Source organism: Monomorium pharaonis, chromosome 6 (genome assembly GCF_013373865.1).
Source record: "Monomorium pharaonis isolate MP-MQ-018 chromosome 6, ASM1337386v2, whole genome shotgun sequence".
Taxonomy (NCBI): Eukaryota; Metazoa; Arthropoda; class Insecta; order Hymenoptera; family Formicidae; genus Monomorium; species Monomorium pharaonis.
The window spans coordinates 8,109,587-8,128,769 of NC_050472.1; the positions used below are offsets into that span (position 1 = coordinate 8,109,587).

The 19,183-nt window shown below is 34.4% G+C and overlaps 1 protein-coding gene across 1 annotated transcript in view; it reads right to left on the reverse strand.

The window, feature by feature from the left end:
- The window catches only part of LOC105840432 (neuronal acetylcholine receptor subunit alpha-9), a 71,444-nt gene that overhangs the window by 25,580 nt on the left and 26,681 nt on the right, over positions 1 to 19,183 (reverse strand). Inside the window, exon 2 of the mRNA XM_036287815.1 lies at positions 15,560 to 15,633. The gene's annotated coding sequence lies outside the window, so the exon portion shown is untranslated. The remainder of the gene's footprint in view (positions 1 to 15,559; positions 15,634 to 19,183) is intronic.

The following is a 19,183-nucleotide window of genomic DNA, read 5'->3' on the forward strand; positions in this document are numbered from 1 at the left end:
TTTCTCCAATGATTTGAAGCGAGTAGCGGTCTTTCTCAATTCTCCAAGATTTCTCAATTTGTCTGATTTGATTGGTAATTGCACGATAAAACGTCCTTCGCTGTTGCGTCGTACTGTGCTTTGAAATACTTGTTTGCAAGCCTATGCTTCTGATGATACTTCAGGTAATGATGATACATGCTCTGTCTCTCAGAATCGATTGAGAGTACGATTTAAATCTTCCGTCACCGCCAAACAACTAACCACAAGTGAATTAGAATTGGCAGCTTTACATTTTGTAGGACCCGAGACAATCCATCCAAAGTGGGTTTTTTGGAAAATTGTTAGAGTTCTGGCCGCTCGAATTTGACCTGTACAAATGAGTCGCCAAAAAAGCTCTGAACTAATAAACATATCAATGACAGACGGAACATTAAAACTAGGGTCCGCAAGTTTTATATGCTTGGGTACAATAACATCTTATTTTGTGATAAATCTTTGTGGCAAATGATTGGTAATCTTTGGTAATATAACACATGTTATGGTTTCGCTAAAGTTTAAATCGTGATTTGATACGCACGCTAATCTTACTTTTACTTTTGGTTTGAACGGTTTCATGAGCAAGACCAAAAATAGAAGAGTCGACCGCTTGTTCTTTGAGGCGTAATTTATTCGCGAATTCTTGTGACATGAAATTTATTTGAGATCCACTGTCTAATAGCACGCGACAAGAGTGGATTTCATTTTTGGAATCGAACACATGCACTGTAGCTGTGGACAACATAATATTTAACAAATGTGGAGCAGCGAGACATTGAGTGAGTTACACTACGGGCTGTGTAACGTTTGACGCCTCGGAAAACACAGAATCGCTCGACTCTTCTGGTTTGGTATTGTCAGCAGAATTATGTAAATGTAAGTGCGTATTATGTTTTTTGCGACAAGCACTTGAATTACATGTGTTAGCTCGATGTAACGTTGTTCTTAAACAATTATTGCATAAGTGTGACTTCTTTGTCAATTGGATTCTCTTTTCTGTTGGTAATTTAAGAAAGGCTCCGCAATGATAAAGGTAATGAGATTGTTTGCATTGTGGACACACTACGTTAGTTGTGGCTATGTTAGAAACTGCAGTGCTCTTTGACTTATTAAATTTTGATGAATTATTTAATCGATTAACATTAGTTTGCTAGAGAGTGTTTCAAGTGCTTGGCAACGTTTAGATAAAAATTCACAATCTGTACTCTGTGAGCCTTTATAGAATAGAAGAGCCTTTCTATTTGCGATTGCACTGCATCAAACTGATCCCACAATTCGGACAGTCTTTTTTTACGCTCAATAATGTAGTGTCGCGAGCCTTGTCGTAAATCAAAGCTGTCTAAAAAGGTTTTCAGCCGCGTTGCAGAGGCCTTTATCTGAATGCGTTTATTTTTTATATCAATTAACGATAATGAATCCATTGTGAATAAATTCTATACGTGTAATTACCTCAAAATCTGGTAGCGCGGTTGATTGTGTCGTTAGCAATGCGGTAAGTGTGATTAAATCAGCGCAAGTCAATTAAAAAACATGCGTTTATTAAAAGAAAAACACACGATTTATTTCTTAATGAAACGATTTTATCCGGATAATGTTACCTTGGGATCTACTGACTGTATAGTCTTTCTTTTTTCGCCGAAAGAAATTTTCCTTAACTGTCTAGCCTTAAAAGAAATGTACAAAAAACAAAGCAAATAAAAAACAAAACATGACTTACAAAACAAGGATGCCGCCGGCAAAAAAGAGCGGTTTCGGTGGACGAAAGTGTTAAAATTTCATTTGCTTTCAACTTTCTTGTTACCATCTGTTTTATTTTTGTTTCCATTTTTTTAGTTTTTTTCATTTTTTTGTTTCGTGAGTCATGTTTTGTTTTTCATTTGCTTTGTTTTTTGTACAGACGCATTGCCTTAGAGTAATAAATTTGTGTTCACAATTTCTTTATTTTGCTTTAATAATGTTTTGTTGTCCCCAAACGACACAAAAAAACAAAACATGGTGATGTGAGAGAGTATACGCCGTATACTATACGGAAAAGTAAAGTTTTTTAAGGGAAACGAAAAGGGTAATCAGGAACAAAAAGAACACAGACAAAAAGTCTGTTGGAAAAGGCATGAAAGCAAAAAAAAATACACATATGGAAAATCTAGGGAGGAAAAGAAACCTAACACAAAGAGGAGATAAAAACAAGATGAAGAAAAGATAAGGATTTTTTCTTATTTCGAATGCAAGTCGTGCCTTGAAGCAATCACCTATAGCCTGGCGCAACACGATTCGCTGTCCGATTAAAGAAGTAACAGGTAGAGGTTAAAAGAGGCGTTTGTGTGTCGTCAGGGAGGAATGTCAAAGACCTCTACATGTGCGGTTTGGCCCATTTCTGAATTTTTCGGACGCATGGAAACACCTGCGGGGGCTGATTAATAATAGGGGTTGTTCAACCTATCCTTGCGGAGTGTTAGGGATCATAGAAAAGTGAGACCTTTAACATATTTAAAACCTTTAACTGGTGACGTGTTTTTTGTGGAACATTATTGGTGACGCAAGATCTGACAGGCCGCTGTCTACTGTGGAAACTTTTACAAAAATAGAAAGCTGTAGCTTTACCTATGTGTTTATTCTTTGGGGAACATACTTTTAGAAATAAATAGAACAACTTTTTTAATATAGGAATAATATTTATTAAGGTACAAGCAATTACAAAATTTGTACTGTAAAAATCTACAATTTTGTTACAACCATGCGGCCTGTGAGACCATACATCACCAGTTAAATGTCAATGGTTTTAAAGCAGAGCAGTGCTAGAGAGTTGTCTTCGAATAGACAACGCAACGCAAAACGCTGTCTCCACTATTAGAACAAAAGAATTGCAAAGCAGAGTTAAAAAGGGTTGGGATGTCAGGGCGTACAAGGGGCATTCTAAGGCTTGTGGCACACGCTTTCCGTAAGACGTAACGGTAAGGTTTCGACGCATTGGATTGAGCGACCGTAACCGTAACTGGCTAAATCGAGTATGTGATTGGTCAAAACCTTACTATTACGTCTTACGGAAAGTGTGTGCCACAGACCTAAGGGATACGTACAGAACCGGCTTAGTCCATTTCTGAATGTTTCCGGACCGTTTTCTGCATCAGATTGCCCTGTACCTTCCAAACTGCAAACTTGTAACTTTTGTTTTTGACAGGAGTTGCTTCGAAGAGCGTAACTCCGAAATCACTAGATCCACAACAGGTAGACTTTGCAAGGGTCAAGTTGACACTTCGGGCTACATTATATAAAAAATTCAGATTTTTTACTTAACTTTTACGAACTTGGCACTATTTCAAACTTTTGTTCCTTTAATTTTGTCCGGTAGTTTATTTATTTAAATTTAAAACAAGTAATATTTTCTATAATTTAGAAAATATTACTTGTTTAAATATTATTGATTTTCTATAAAATATATTATTAGTACTATTCAAAGAAATATTTATTTAAATCCAGCATTTTTTCTCTCAGTGTATTTTATAAATCTTCATGCTAAAGAATAAAAAAAAGATTATATAATTTTTTCAAGGTTTTAATAAAAATTAATTCGGTTATTTTGAGAACAAAACACGACTACATAAGTGAAACGAATAATAATCGTGTGAAAGAAAAATCGCCATTACTTACTTTAAATATAGATCTCATGAAGCAGTTTGTACTGGATCCTATGCATTTGATATACTTAGGTGTTACAAAACGTTTGCTTATAAAGTATTGGGTAGAAGGAGGGCGTCTGTAAACTCTCCCGACAAAATCTTGCAGCAATTGATCATAACCCAGGTAGCAAGGTGACGTTAATACGACGTCAATAATTCGTCATTTAAGGTCGCAGACGTCATGTTACCAAATTAAGATAGTAATAGTAACGTCATTTTTTGACCTATTAATTACGTCAGTCATTTATCCATTCTACAACATATTTCCGACGTCATATTCTTGACTAAGTTAGTTATTAATTGATCATTTTACGACGTATTAATAAGGTTTTATTATACTAATTACTGACGTTAATTATAATTCTTTGTAATAATTGACGATTTGACCTTAAATGACGAATTATTGAGGTCTAGTGGACGACACCTTGCTACCTATAACTATTAATCATTATTTAAAGATTGGTCAATAAACAACATTATTAAAATTAAAACAATATTTTATATAATTAATACTATTAATAGTTTAGAATCATCCCAGACAGCACATAATATTTATGATAAATATTTATTAATATTTATTAATATTTATTTTTTCAAAATATTATATAAATATTTTACACATATTTTATATACACGAAGAAAAAAATCTTTATTTAATATTATTAAAATATAGACTAAATATTTTATATAATATTTATGGTAAATAAAAGATAAAGATTTGTATAAGTAATGTTATATAAATATTTATAAATATTTCATAAATATTTTTATAATATTTATGATAAATCTTTATGATTAGTCAAATCTAAGACCACAAAAATATTTATAAAATATTTGGATAAATATTTATAAAATATTTAAATAAATATTATATATATTTTATAAATATTTTATAAATATTGCGTTCTGTCTGAGGTATAATTTAGTTTTATCAAAGGAACAGAGCAAAAACATATTTTTATAAGTTATTCCACATGTTATTTCGCATATGTAAAAATCAGGAAAAAACCTGTAAATTTATATTTATTTATAAAAATATTAGTTAACTACAAGTTTCATGTTTCCCGCATCTATTGAACTGATCTATAACAAATATGTATTCATGAGTATCAAGTGTTCATGAATCATCACAAAGTGCTAGGTAGCGTACGATCTTCGAAGTCAAGCAACGTCGACGGCGGTTCAGAGTTGGATGGGTGACCGCGGAAGTTAGGCAATCCCAAATGTGACTATGGTATGGTGGGTCACGATGCTTGTTGAGAAACAACGTAAATTTTTTTTACATTATAATTATGTTATTTCGATATTTTCATAATGCAAGTACTGCATATATAGGACATGTACCCGAAATAGTTTCTAAAACGTCAAAATAACGGCTTTTACTACCTGGGATAGTCATAAAAATGACGTTAAAATGTTTTCTTTATTAAATGTAATCTGAAAACCTATGTTTTGTCATATGTTACGTCCGGCCGAGATTTCGAGCCGGCCGTCACGATCCAGGCGAGGATCGCGGCCTGCGATGACGCGTTGCCAACGCGCACGCCGGCAGATTCACGCGCTCTCGGTGCCGGGCTCGAGCGATCACGCGCTGCGAGCGTGCGGGCCACTCGATCGGCACTTTAATTAAAAGTAGTAATTTTTGATGATCCGCGCTAGAGATCATTAAGACGCGAAAAGGGGAGTAATCCTCCCCCTAGCCGGGTTCCCCCCGAGGCGGCTCAAAACTATACATTTAGTAGAAATCGCGTAAATCAATCAATTAACGGGACAAGGTAATTAACCCACTAAAAAGAAACTGGCGAGCGCTCCCGCTGGCGTCGACGTAGCCATGCCCACGCGGGACCGTTCGGAGTATGGATATTGGGGGCCCAACGCCCTTAATTGATTGATAAGCGAATTAAAAGAGATCGAACACGCGGAGGAGCACGCTGCCCCTCCGTGATCCAGAATCTCGCTATCCTAACTCCACTCGTAAAAACTCGAGTGAAGAATGCAGGCGATTGCAGGGAACGTGGGGCAGTCACACACCCCGCGACCAAAAATTGTGAATGGGGAAGCGGTACTTCATCTAGTGACCATAGAGCCGTATCCGGTAATTCGCTAATTGCCAAATTACGTGACAGGCACTGGATGATTTACTGCTCCCCTTTCCACGCTCTTCACCCCCGAACTCCCTCGGTTGGGAGTATAAAAGGCGCAGATTTCGCGCAGATTTTGAAGATTTTGCCTCCTCGTCTCGCGCCGAAAGGTCGTTGGACATAGTTCCTATTTTCGATTTAAAGACTTAGAATATTTTTTGCGCATTAAAGACTTAGAATATTTTTCGCGCATTAAAGACTTAGAATATTTTTCGCGCATTAAAGACTTAGAATATTTTTCGCGCATTAAAGACTTAGAATATTTTCGCGCATTGAAGACTTAGAATATTTTCACGTTAAAACTCAGAATAATTTCTTGTGTCGAGCAAAAGGACTCGACATACATTCAATTCTCGAATAAATTGTAACACCAGAGAAGGCAATTTCTCCCTCACCCTATTAATACGTTCCGTATATTACAGATAGCGATTTCCGATCACCGTGATCGTGCGTGCGTGCGAGTGCAACCGACGTGTGAAATCGACGAGTGTAAAGGTGCTAATTCTCTCTTTTCTTATTATTAAAGCGATTATATTTGTGACAAGCGGGATTCTTTCTTTTCTCCTTTTTTTCTTGTGTGCGTTCCGTTCGCTCAGCGTGGAGTGTCGTGTGACAGTGGTGGTGCTTCGGTCCTTCGTGAAACTTTATTTCCTCTCACAGACAGTGAGAGTTGCGAACTTGGCGCTAAGCTGTAGTTCCGCAAGGAACTCAGTGGCCCCCGTCATACGCAGAGCGAGCGCGTTCGCGTTCTCTCGCGGCAATCGGGAGGATCGCCTGCCACGTTCGCTTATCTCTCCCTGTCGCCCTCCTATCCCTTCGAGGACACCCAGCCAACGGTGCGGGAAGGTGCGCGCTGTAAAGTGTACACCCTTCCCCGTCAACCGGCCCTGCGGAAGTCGAAAGACTTTAGCGTGGGCGCGGGATAGTCGGCGCGCGTTCGCGTTCCGACAAACTGACAGCACCGGAGCGGACGCCGAACACGGCGCCGCTATTTTACTAGGCGCCTCCACCCAAATTCATGGTGCGAGGTATATGTCCTTCGATCCTCACTCTATCCACACCTTCTAGTGATCCACAGTAGAATTCGTCGCGCGAAGCACCTATCGGTCGTGCGATCCGCTAGCATACACGCGGAATAAAATTCTTACTAACAAGTTAAGCTTCGCGAAATTTACTTCCGAGTAGAAAATATAAAATAAATTTAAAAGAGAGAATCAAAAAAATGGCATTCTTCCCCGCAGATGGGGAGATCTCGCAGGGATGGACGACGGGCGCGATTAAGGCGGCTTGTTGAGCTGTTGAAGAGGGACACAAGGAGCAGCGGGCCTGCTCCCCGAGAGACCGCGGCAGGGTCGTCGCGCAAGTCTCCAGCGCCCCCGGACGTACCAGGGGCGTGCGAAGTAGTCCCGCGCGCCGGCAGCCCCGACCCGTCGGAAACGGAAGAGTCATTCGATTACTCCCGACCGGTCGTGGTGCGCCTGGAGGCATTAGCCCGCGGGATCCGCCTCTCCAGTAGAATTATCTTGAGATTCAAATAAAAATGAACTAAATAAAATTAAATCTTTTAATTCTCTCATTCTCTAACTCCACAATCCGCTGTCTCGTACTCTAATCTCTCTCCGTTTCCGCTCGGCGGAGTAGAGAACGATAGAAAATATAAACAATTCGATCCTTGGCCCCGCCGGACGTAACACATAAAAATAACAATAAAATACCGTCAAATGTACGATACTAGCTTCTTGAAAATGACGTCAATAATATGAAAATAATGACGTATTTTTGACGTCAATATATGACATCGTTAAGATGAGACAAATGTACGTCAGTTTTACGACATTTAGACGTCATTTTATCTCGACATTATGACGTCTGGTTCGTCATAAAATGACCAAAAAATGCCGTCAATTAGACGTCACCTTGCTACCTGGGAATATACAGATAATACGTACATTTGTTACGTCTGATTTTTGTCGAAAACCTCAAACTTTAATAAACTTAAAAAAATTTAAAGCAACCGAGTTTTGATTCATTGTTTTATATAGCGGTATAATTATTTTCTATAATATTCTTGACGATGTAAAATATCGACACTTTTTGTTATTTTATGTAGCAATTACTATTTTATCTTGTGCACCTTTAATCGAGCTTACATGCACGTAGCTGAAGAAGTTATTAGGAAATTTGTTCTCAAAGCTGCTAAAACATATGGTAAAAATTTCGTCGTGTATAATGTACATTTGTTACTGCATCTTTGTGCAGATGTACAAATATATGATCCGTTAGAAAGATATGGTTGTTCCCCTTTTGAAAATTATCTTCAATATCTAAAAAGACAAATTCGCTCTAAAAAATTACCTTTGCAACAAATATGCAATCGAATTGTAGAAGAAGAAAGTATTGATGTTAAAATTAAATCTTCTGCCACTCCAACTTACCTTCCTAAACAACTATTCTACCCCAATCTAAATATCACTGATCATTTTAAATGTGGAAAACTAATTTATAAAAACATGAAAATATCAGTTAAACTTCCCGATAATACAGTAGCAGTAGGCAATCAAATATATATTATCAAAGAGATTATTTTTATTGACGGTAAATATAAATGTATAGCGATTACATTTAAATATGTTGATAATCTGTATCCGATACATTCATCTAAATTGGAAATTTATTATGTAAAAAGTATTAACATTAATACTTCTACTACATTTCTTATGATGACATATTCCACAACTGCCTCCGATTACCTTTTAAAGAAGATTTCGGGGTTTTTCCCATTATTCACCAAGTAGTGTAATTTGTTGAAATACTACTACATATAAATTTATATAAATATTAATAATAATATTATTAATTATTATTAATAACATTATTTAGCTTAATATTGTTAATAAAAGTTCACGAAAGTGTCAAATAAAATAGAAGTAAACAATTTTGAATATTAGTTAAATACAGCTTTATGTTATAGAGTCTTTGTAGGTATATATAAAAAGCGAAAATATTCTGGAATTCAAAATAATAAGAAGTTATTTTAATATTAAAATCGCGATTAATTAAAACATATTTAAATAAAAAAACATATAAACTTTCTTTATTTTTGAGCACATAATCGCAAATTTAAAATTGTGTTTCCTTGTTAACAACAATAAACTTTATACATTTGTCAAAAAATTAATAAAATGTACTTAAAAAATCTATAGGAACATTGAATCATGTCTATAAACGTAAACAGACGCACGCACACCAACACGGAACGATACACGAAAATCAAACTCCCTATTCACCCCCTCAAGGGTCAGTATCCCACTCACCTCTCTCACCTCCTCCACCTCCCTCACCACATTATTCACCCATTAGCTCACCCGAAATAATAGAAATACCACCTTCTCCTTCACCTTCTTCGGATTCAGACATAGAGTACATATCACCCCCAGGTTCTCCCTCAGATATAGAGTTTATAGCCGAACATCCTCCCCCTTTTGCCCCCTCGTCCACAATATTACTATTATATATTATGGCACCCAACAATCCCTAATAGAATTATTAGAGCAGTTTTCCCTCAAAACCGACCCCCTACTCCTGCTCCACCGTGAATTTGCTCTTATCCCTGAGGCGATCGACCCCGCTTGCTTATCCTCCATAGTATCCTCTCTCCCTCCCACAGACTGCATTTCTGTTTTTACACCATACTATCGCGATCCTTTTGCCGTTCCAATAGATTTTTTTAATAATTTCTTTTCCCCTCCTTCCACTCTTACACTAGAGGAAATTATATAAGAACACAAGATCAACCGTACATTTAATATATTGTAGATATCGTAGAATTATTTAAGATAGCTAACATGTATTTAAGTAGTTATAAATCAAAGTTTAGTAACACGGCGTAATGCTAGAACACAATAGAAATAACTATAGATATATTACTACAACACCAAACTTTACCGGAAAGTGTAAGATCGTATATCACACGATTAGTCGACCTCTATATTAAATAAATTTGTACAATCGTATACTTATCGACTGATTTAACGCTATGTCTGAATATAATAAATAATGTCGAAAAATGTAAAATCGCATATCACCCAATTAGTTAATCGCTATATAATAAATAATGTTGAACAATTGTATATTACTCAACAACCTTACCGCTATGTTTATTCTTAATTCTCAATAAATAATTTTGTTAATAGTAGATAAATCGATAGTTGCTTTAATTTCAATAAGTTTACCCTCCTCATTCCTGATTAAGACTGCATCGGGTCCGATCCCGAGTTAAAACAATTAAATTTACTGACTCGCAATTAGGACCAACGGATGCACGGCTCGGAGATCGGAGTTATAGTGAGCCTAGCGGCACACTGACCCACATTTCTAGCCATAAGGAGTGCGTTCGCCCTTAAGGCACTTGATCTTCCCTCGAGCCGGTGCCTTCAGGAGTAAGGTTTTGTTACGCCCTTCCTTGGTTTCATAAGATACTCAGGGAATCACCCGATCCTACCCAACATTCCTGTAACCCTGGACGTAACAGACGATTAAAATTTTTAGGGGCTCGTCCGGGATTAAAAGGTGCAGTCTTCGAGAAGGAATGAGTACAAGATCTAATTCTGATAAAACTGAGGTCGACGAACTTTACAAAACAGCTTTAGAAAATCAGGGTAGATCCAAACGTAAATCGACAGTTCACACTTCCACCCCTTCTGGACCCTCTAAACCTACACCCAGACATATCGACTTCTCTTTAAACGAATCCGAAATTTCAAGCGATCAATCCGCAACACTCGTTAACTCGGCTGGCTCTGATTCCGACGTTTTCGAAGATTAATCGATTCAAACTGTGCATGAACCTAAGTATAAATTAGATAAAATAATGGCGAATTCCAACCCCTTCGCGACTTTAAAATACGCGGTCAATGCCGTCCCGTTTTTTGATGGCCAAAGCATTTCGATATCATACTTTATCGAAGGATGCGAGGAAGCGAAGTTGCCTAGTGAGGCTGAGCCTCAATTTGCCAGAATTATTAGAACAAGAATAACCGATGAAGCCCGTCGCACATTTAAACATTCTAAATTCAAATTAACGTTTGATTAAAATAGAAATGACATCTAGAATATTTTACAGGGAGCAGAATATACACTTAACTAGATCTAACCATGTCACATTTAAGATGGCCTAAACGCGGGGACATTTTAAAGGATATTACAAATGTACATTCAATTCAGCCTCCTCAAAAGGTACTGTCAATAAATTATCAAATATTTTACTTTCTTTTCAACACTAATTTTTTCTGAGTTTTTTGTTTAATCTGGAATATTTTTTGCTAAATAATCTTTCGGCTGAAACCGAAAATCATTCTGTACCTGTTGGAAAAATATGTACGCATATACGTTACTCAGAAACCAAGTGTCGATTTCTTGATTTCCTGCCCTTGCCTGTACGCGCGAATTTACAGCAGCCTACGCGCGGAGGAGATCAGAGACCGGTAAGGTGCACGTATGCGCAGCGTGCTCACAAGCCGGAGGCACGGAGGAACAAGTGGTACGAGCGAGCAGATCCGGACCGTCGCTGAGATGAAGTCGGTCGCGTTGATCGCGGAGTTGAGTGGTTGGAAAATCTCGACCACCGCCGGGGTTTCCGCTGGGGAACGTGATTCCTACCGAAATTTTGCATAAGAGATCAGTTTCGGTAAAGTGAGTTGTCGAGAAAGGACGGATTTCTTTCAGCCTTAATTGTAATGGAACGTGTTCCCTCGATCTGTGTACCGACTCGCTCTTAATTAAACGTGTATCATTATGTATTGTATCATCCGCGTTGTTTAATCGCCCATCCAGCGTCCCTGCTCCCACAGGTTATGGGCCCAGTATATTAGAGGCACAGGCGTGTGAAGAACGTGAAACGCGGTACACGACAAAGCGGTACAGATCAAAGCGGGTACACGAGGTTAAGTGCATCTCGAAATCAAGCGAGAGAAATATGAACGCGTTAAACTACACGCGTATCGAAACTAATTATAATTAAAGATAGAAACTAAAGATAATTATGATACGTGGAAATTACAAATGATAGCAGTACTAGCGAAGAATGACGCCTGGGAGTACGTGAGCGGTGAATGCAAGAAACCGACGCTATCACCAGAAGATCCGAAATCAGAGGAGGCCGTCAATCAATCTTACACACAATTAGATAGAACGTTAAAACATTTATTATTTAAACAGAACATTTAAACAAACAAATAAGTATATATTTGTAATAAATAATTCATTTAAAAAAATAATATATACTTTTATATATGCATATTTTCACGGCATACAATAATGTTCTAATACAATTCAAATTTGCTCTTTCGTTCCTGGGCGGTCGTCAGATTCACACCTCAGAAGGGCTCTTCGCATTAATCCGTTTCTCTGAGTGGATTTAATATACCGATCGCTTTAGAGGCGTACTTGAATAGTCAGGGAGTCAGAGGGAGATCTGTATAGCCGCCGTCTCCTGCTATGTACTTTTGAGCCGGGGAATCCTGGTTTGGGACTCTGTGAGGCCAGTTACGACGATTCGAACGTGGGAGATCGACGAAGCTAGAAGCGATAAAGTTCGACGGCGGAGCCTTGGAACAGGCGAAAAAACCAAGGAGAAATAGAGGCCGTAATGACCAGCACACCACTTTTATAATCGGGTAAATAAATTATCAAATAAGTATATCAAAGGGAGAGTCCAAGGAATAATGTCGATTTTAAGAGAGTCCATCTGGGATGGAGTTTTGAAAGACGTTACCAACAATATCCGAAATTCATTGATTCAGCCTTCTCGGCAAAAGGCAAATATCTCAAATTAAAAGAAACAGGTTGATATATTTTTGAAGACGGTGATCGGTGACGGACGGTCGAAAGGCACGGGCACTGAATTGGTTAGGAAGGAATTGAATCTGGCATTTATTATATTGAGAAAAGGATTTGATATCGTGTATTTACGATCGGTGGGCATCCGGTCTACCCTGAACTAAAAAGGGAATCAAGAATACTTGAGTATATCAAAGGAAGAGTCCAAGAAATAATGTCAATTTCAAGAGAGTCCATCTGGGATGGAGTTTTGAAAGATGTAACAAATGAAAAGATGTGACAAATAATAGAAATTCATTGATTCAGCCTTCTCGGCAAAAGATATATGCTTCTAGGAGTTGTAGGAAATGTGAAGAGGAATGGAGGAGCTAAGGGAGATAAGAAGAGAAGTGGAAGAGCTAGTGGAGATATGGAGGAGAGCAGACATGGAAGGAGTGAAAAGGAAGGAATAGAGGAAGTTAAGTCAGAGGCAGGAGACAGGAAAGTGGACAGAAAGAGCACTGGAGAATCTGACGAGAGGGATGTGCTGCCCATTTGATTAATGATATCTCGAAAAATCCTACAACTTTTAAAATTAGAGCTCTTAAAAATACGTACAGTATAAAAAGACCTGTTCCGTATACTACCGATGAAGCGCTGTGTCTTTTTCTTGAAAACGATTTGAACAAAACAGCGAAATCAAAATGTCCGGATAAATGCGAAATAAAGAAATTTTAATATTTATCCTTCGTACAATGATATAATAAATGCAAAAAAAATTGTGTTATCCGGATGATTTATACATACGGAACCCACTTACAAAGTTTCAATTCAAAATCTATTGAATCATACAGCATCGCGTATTATCCAATTACTCAATTTTAGAAAAATTGAATTAAACACGACATTTTGAGATGTTGTGCAAGTGGGGATGCGATGGCAGTAGTGGCCACGCGCAGTACAAACAAAAATTTGATCCCTCCTATTCAACGACAATTACGGACAGTGACCTATTTTTATTCTCATTGCCACTACAGCTTTGTTATTTGAATAATAAACGAAATGTTGTTTGGCAAGATCCAAGATCTTCTTCGACGAGATTCTACAGGCTCATAAAATTTTGTTTTAAGAAAGAGACAATTGAGAGTACTTTGAAAGAAGTAAAAGATGAGTATTGAATCTGAAATCAGCCAATTAATACCCACAACGATAATAAATGAGGAAAAGAATTACGAATCAACCATAAATTAATTTTTTCTATGGTTAATGCAAAAATAAGTACAATCGTTAGCAATTCTATACAGAAGCGGAAAAAATAGAAATTTTCACCGAACAAAAACCCAGATCAATAAAAAATTATTACCACATTTTCTTAAAATATTTCAATCTTCATCTGTACGTATGATTTCTACAATAAAATTAAAATATTTCAGGTGTGTAATTCTATGACAGGAACATCGAGCCAAGCATGCTACATTTGCGGATCGACTCCAAAAACTAATAACAACATAAAAAAAGTTTCGAATATGATGCCAAATTTCGAGTATTTTAAATTTGGCTTATCTATACTCCACGCTTTTTTAAATGTTTACTACATATTTCATACAGATTACAATTTAAAACTTGGCAGGCATAGTAATTTATACAGACAGATTCATAAATAAATATTAAATGAATATATTATTATGAATATAACTTTTATATGCAGGTAAGATCAGAAAAAAATAAAAAATTGTTTGCTGCCAAAAAAAAAACAAATTCAAGAAAAATTTTGTTCGGAAATGGGATTATTGGTTGATATTGTTTTTCAAGGTATTATTCATTGTATGTTAAAATATATAAAAATAATTACATTTTAACTTATTAATTAGTTAACAAAAATAATCTATTATAGATATTAAAAAATCGAATTCAGATTGCTACTATTAACATCCAGACATAGATCTGTAATATATAAATATATACTATATATCCTCATACATATCCACGAACTCAATTGCTAACCTCTATTTTGTTCATGAAATAAATAAAAATTAATAACTTTAAATCTAAAGATGTATGTACATAGAAAAATTTTATGTTATGTACAATGTAGGTCATGGGACAACTAATGACGGAAATACCGCTCGATGTTTTTTCAAACACGCAGAAAAATCAGCACAAATAACTGGAATTGATATTAGTTTAATCATTCGGTTTAACAATATTTTATCGATAATGGCAAGTAGGCGTGATATTAACATTAAAAAATTTAAAACTATGGCATAGAGACTGCAAAACTTTTTGTAGCACTTTATCCATGGTTTTACATACCCACAAGCGTTCATAAAATTTTAATTCACAGCACTGAAGTAATTTGTCATGTTTTTCTACCGATAAATAAATATTTATTTTTTTTAAACGCATGCGCATATCTCTAAATTACTGCAATAATTCAATTTTATTTAAAAAATCCTTAATTTTCAGGACAATTATCGGAAAAAGCGCAAGAAGCCAAGAATAAAGATTACAAAATGTTTCGGCAATTTCGCACTCGAAAGAATTCGAGAATAAATTAATATCGAGATTTATTTTAAAAGCTTCTTGCATCATCGGATCCATTTATTTCCTCATTGACGAAACTTTCTACAAGAAAGGAGATTGCATTTTCTCACGAAGCTAAACAATTATTAGATGAAAATGAAGATTTAACGGATCCTGAGTCTGATGAAGAAATATAAATTGAATATATGTAAAAGATATATACATATTTATATTACAAATTTGTATCTGAATGTCAACATTAGCAATCCGAATTCTACTTTCTAATATTTATATTATTTAACTAAATAATAAGTTAAAATGTAGTTATTTCTATAAATAATATACACAGATTATCTCAATTTTAAAAGTTTATTCCTCACTCACCGATCGATGCGCAGCGGCAGAGTTATTCAACAAACGTATTTCAGCAACAATTCTGTACAAACCCTACAATGATTCTGTAACAAACAAATGCAAAGTCCAAATTAAAGCACGACACAAAAAAACAATTCATATTTAAAGAAATAATTTATAGCTTGTAACTCTGTGCTTGCAGTGCTTATTAAGTACAAATCAAATTCAAATTAAAACAGAGCTCAGAGTACTGAGCCCTCCCACCACGACAAGGTCGTACCCGTCGAAGGAAATTTGCATAATCTTTTAGAAGAAAGATTATGCAAATTTTAATTCTTAACTAAAGATTATGTTTTTAATGTAATTTCTAATTAAAATTTCATTTGGTAAAAACAAATCAACCTGTACAGGCCCTCCACCACGCCGATTTTTAATTGGCGGTCCTTTTTTCTTTGTATGTATTTTTTTTATTATTTTTTATTTAAGAATTATTTTTTGTAACATTCAATAATACAATATAGTAAAATAAATTTACAGCAAATACATAAAGAAAAGTATAAGTTTACAATATATTTATTACAATTTATAAGTTAGAACTAATCTTATATCAAATATTAAAAATAAAATTAGTAAATTTTACGAACTATAAAATATTTTACAATATATTTTTACCACATTACATAAAAGCGCGAAATAAGTACAATAATACTAAAATTCACCATTTGTATTAAGTATTCAAGTATTGAAGAACAATAAATGAAGAATTATTAAAGAATAATAAAGAATAAAATTTTAAAAACAAACATTAAAATTTTAGAAAATATAAAGTAAAAAATATAAAAATTTATTAGTCACATTAATTTGTATAAACTTTGTATCATTGTACATCATATTTTGACAATTTCTTGTAACATATTGGGCATTAGTATCACATAATTTTAATTACACAAATTATTTCAATAAAATTAAAAAACATATTTACATGTTGAATTATATAATTTTAATTGTTATATCTCGATTCACACATAGAGCACCCTACCTACTCCAGGATTACTCCAGGAAGAAATAAAATTTTAAAAGGGAGTTTAAAACATTTAAAGTTTATAATAAGATTTAATTAATCGGAATTTATTTTATTTAATTTTTATTATTTGACAGAATTAATCGTAAGTTTATCGAAGACAAAACGGTGTCTCCAATATTGCGCATACGTGCAAGATACATTATATATTTCTTGTTATACTTGTAATTTATATCAGTAGACACCACAGACGCGCGCTACTTAACTTATTATTTTATATCTTTTAAAAATTGATTACAATCATAATTATATAAATAACCATCTATACAAATTTAAAAGTTGTCAAAATTCAATCACAATGACAGCTACTCTTGGAACACAAAGTAAGCGCAGCGAGAGAACCAATTAACATCACGGAAAAGAGGCAATAATCATTATGAGATTTGCAATTATCGATACTAGAACACAACATTACGCGCGCTTCGCGCACGCCATTAGCGTTTTAGTTTTTTATTTTTATTTTATAAATATAAATTAAATTATAAGTTAATCAGAGAGAGAAAAAAGAGAAATAATTCAAATAAAAATTTAATTCAAAATATTACATTTTGATACAGAGCACGATCTCTCCGGTCGCAAGTACACACGCAAAAACATCCGTGATCGACGCCGCGAACCCCCACTAAGGGCTGCGCGTTAGTCCTCGCGCATCGCGCGGCCCCAATCACAGCAGAAGCTCGATTCTGGACTCTGGATTGCGATTATATTCGTATACGACGAATGGTCGCATGAAAATTTACGTATGCGATTAATAAAGACAATTCTTGAACGATCTGTGATCATTTGCGAATTGATACGTACGACCTAATCGTATGCGATCACTAAATTGCCATATATTCGCGAAATAGAAGAACCAATGAAATTGTGGCTTTAGTTATTTATATGATATTGGAAAATTTATCATGACTGTAGAAGGAGCAAGGACAACTAATAAAAGTAAGAAAAAAAGACATATTTTATTAGCAAAAATATTTTACACAGATTTTACATAAATTGATTTTTAAATTAATTTTTAATTTTAGATGGCAGAAAAACGCGCAAGAAAACATATCAAGTGCACAAAAAAAAATAATGTTAAAATTTTTAAATGCCCATCCAGAATTGATACCGACAAAATTTTCATCAAATTTTTCGCATAAAGATGCTCAAAAACTATGGATGGAAGTTATATACTGACACACTTAATGCTCTTCCCGGTGTTAAAAAAACTTGGCTTTAATGAAGAAAAGTTAGTATGACTATATGCAAGTTATGAGAATAAATACAAATAACATAATTAACATATAACATAATGAACATATTAACATAATAAAAACATAACATAATTAAAATAATATATATTTAAAGTAAATTATATAACCTTATTTAATTTTCATTATCATGTAGGATTGACATGATATAAGAGCAAAAGTTAAAGGAAAAGAAGCTGACATTAACAAAAGCTTAAAAAAAACTGGAGGAGGTTCACAATCAGAAATTGTTATGTCACCAATAGATAATGATGTAAACAAATTAATTGGAGATACTACTACATATGGTGATGCCTCCATTGATGAATCTACAGTTGAATTTGTAAGTAGCTACATGCAAAAAGAAATAATATATATTATGTATATAAAGATGGTGTATTTAAGATTGTCTAATAACGTAAGACAATCTTAAATATAAGATTGGACTAAGTTTTTCAGTTCCTTCTTTTTTACAGGAAATGTTGACTCACAGTAATAAAACTAAAGTTTAACTTATAATTAAATAAAACTAAAGTCTAATTAATAATTTAATTATTACTTGAACACGTATAAATTATCTGATTACTATATATGTATATGCTAGAATATAATTGATAGTAGATTTTTTGATGTTTTTCAATAAATGATTAATCTGGAACAGACATAATACTGATAATTTTTTAAATAAATTTTTATTAAAATTTTTATATTAATGTGTTTTACTTTGTTTTTTTGTTCTTATAAAAGAAAAAAAGTTGATAAACATTTACTACTTGTATTAAACGTGTATTACTTTTGTTTAAATAATTAAATAAAATATATATATGTATATATATATATATATATATAAAATATGTTACAATTATCATATTTTAATAGCATATTTAAAAGTAAAATAAATTAAAAATTTCTAATACAAAAATTATTTAAAAAATTTTATATTTATATCTTTATATTATAGATAATTAAAATTATAAGCAATTGAAATAAATCGATAATGTTATATAAAATCCGTACATTTCAATTTGTTACAGTATTTATATGTATCTATATCAATTTATCATCTATTATTAATTTTCATAAATTACCTTATATCTTTCAATTGTTTTAATATTTTATATAATATATATAATTTCTTCTATATATATTATATATATGTGGACCCCCCCCTATATATATGTGTGTGTGTGTGTGTGTGTGTGTGTGTGTGTGTGTGTGTGTGTGTGTGTGTGTGTGTGTGTGTGTGTGTGTGTGTGTGTGTGTGTGTGTGTGTGTGTATGTATGCGCGTAATTATATCACGTGTGCAATAGCGTCACGTGCAATGTGTATGAGCGTAATAATAT